This window comes from Octopus bimaculoides, chromosome 11, assembly GCF_001194135.2.
Source record: "Octopus bimaculoides isolate UCB-OBI-ISO-001 chromosome 11, ASM119413v2, whole genome shotgun sequence".
Taxonomy (NCBI): domain Eukaryota; kingdom Metazoa; phylum Mollusca; class Cephalopoda; order Octopoda; family Octopodidae; genus Octopus; species Octopus bimaculoides.
Genome location: NC_068991.1, coordinates 3524263 through 3526681, shown reverse-complemented (window position 1 = coordinate 3526681; position 2419 = coordinate 3524263). Strand labels below are relative to the sequence as shown.

The 2419-nt window shown below is 40.6% G+C and overlaps 1 non-coding gene across 1 annotated transcript; it reads right to left on the bottom strand.

Annotated features, from left to right (window-relative positions):
- Positions 1-2039: 2039 nt before the first annotated feature.
- Trnae-cuc (transfer RNA glutamic acid (anticodon CUC)) lies at positions 2040-2111 on the bottom strand. The gene has a single exon. It is a non-coding gene; the product is annotated as a tRNA-Glu (tRNA).
- Positions 2112-2419: the final 308 nt, after the last annotated feature.

The following is a 2419-nucleotide window of genomic DNA, read 5'->3' as shown; positions in this document are numbered from 1 at the left end:
GTATGTATGTATGTGTGTATGTATGTATGATGCATGTATACATGCATACACACACACGTACACATACACACACACACACACACACACACACACACACACACATATATATAGATAGAAAAACAAAAGACGAAAGTAGGTGTATAAACAACAAACAGATGTATTAGATTAACGCTCGGGATGGTGAGAAAGTCTTTTACGTTTCGAGCCTACGCTCTTCAGCAGAATTTAATAAAAAGACTTGTGCATTTAGCGGTCAAGTAAGGTGACTAGTTAAAAAAGGGGGCGGGGTTGACAGATGTTGAAAGAAGGGGACAAACACAAACTCACACAAAAAAACCCATAAATAATTATGCAAATTACACAGCCACTCCTGTAGGCGCAGGAGTGGCTGTGTGGTTCTGGGTTCATTCCCTCTGCGTGGCACCTTGGGCAAGTGTCTTCTACTATAGTCTCGAGCCGACCAAAGCCTTGTGAGTGGATTTGGTAGACGGAAAACTGAAAGAAGCCCGTCGTATATATGTATATATATGTGTGTGTGTGTGTATATATGTTTGTGTGTCTGTGTTTGTCCCCCACCCCCAACATCGCTTGACAACCGATGCTGGTGTGTTTACGTTCCCGTAACTTAGCGGTTCGGCAAAGGGGGATCCGATTGAATAAGTATTAGGCTTAGTCGATTTCTTCAACTAAAGGCGGTGCTCCAGCATGGCCACAGGGAAATGACTGAAACAAGTAAAAGAGTAAATAAATATATAAATATTAAGGTCGATTTGCCGTCCGAAGGCAAGTGCCCCAGCTTGGCCGCAGTCCGGTGACTGATACATGTAAAAGAAGGTGAAATTAAATAACGTGTAGCCCCTGCGTAAGAAAAAGAAAACGGGATCGTCATGGCTGGAGCGCCTTTGGTTACAGGAGGGCTACAACGGCGATGCTTTTTTTCTCATAGGCTGACCTAGAAGTAAACAACAACAACAACACTGACTTTAAATGCGTCACCGCCATCACCACTACCAACACCGACACCACCATACCACCGCCACTGCTACCACCACCACCACAGACACCGAATACCAGATGAGTCAATGCGTTTGCTTACCTTTTTACATTTACCTGTCTATCATAAAAGTTGAGTAGTAGTAGTAGTAGTGGTGGTGGTAACATCACATCTTGACAGCTAGGCTGTGAGCCAGCTGTTAGTCGTAGCACACCCTGCCTTAAATCTGACTCACATCACACACACAAACACATACACACACACACACACACACACACACGCATACACACACACACACACACACACACACAACTGTATATCTATACATGTGTGTGTAATTTATGTATATAGATGTATATATATATATACATATGTATACATCAGGTAAGTTCGTACATTAACATAATTAGTGCAGTGGGCCGAGGAGCGTAAATTAATTAAAAATAACCCCGTGGTGAGAGGAAATAATTATGAACTTAATGATTAATTTTAGCAAAAGTAGATAAGAGAGGCAACTTTAGAATTTTAATTAATAAAAATGATAAAAATAGAATGTGGATAACATAATCGGGAATGGGACTCATCTTGATAATGGAGGGATAACTTCGGACATATTTCAGTCTTATTAGAACTCCTCAGTGAAGTAGACTCCTTATCTGTGCTGATAGAGAAAGAGGTCATGGATGCTAGTACACACATTGAAGCATTACGGCAAAACAAACCGATAAAATACCAGTGTTAGCCAAACATATGAAAATGTATTATCGTAAATGTGGCGATTAAACTGACCAAAATATTGCAAAAGTGGTTACTCAGACCTTTTTACTACTGAAGGGCCCTTCGTAAAATTTTAAGCGACGTGGCCCCGAAATTGTAATTGTGCTGCTGTTTCGGATTAAATTTGTAACGGAAAGAAGAAGAAAATTGTTATATTTGCATAAATATTCCGACAATGAAGAGGAATTACTTGGTGTAAGCATAATTTTAAAGATGGCTTCTACAGTGAGGAGGCATTACTTTTATTAAAATGAAGCAAAATAGCTATTTCCCAAGCGGGGAATCGAACCCCGGCCGCCGCGGTGAGAGCGCGGAATCCTAACCACTAGACCACTTGGGATGCTGAATACAAAAGCAGCAAAATAAGAATATAGTCGAATGTGTAAATATTCTGGTGAACAGTTGCGCCTGTGTATTGATGTCAAGCTAAGCAATTTTATTTAGAGTCAGCCTCTCAACAGCCTACATAACGCTACGCTCCCTCTCTCCTGTTGACTGCCTTCGAGAAGAAACATTTCGGGCATAACTAGATATCTGCCCACCCCTCCCGAATTTGGATGATCATAACTTTCAGAAAAATGAATGTTTTTTAATGAAATTTTCTACGAATTTGTGTTATATCATGCAGATTCCGAATTTTACACGTCT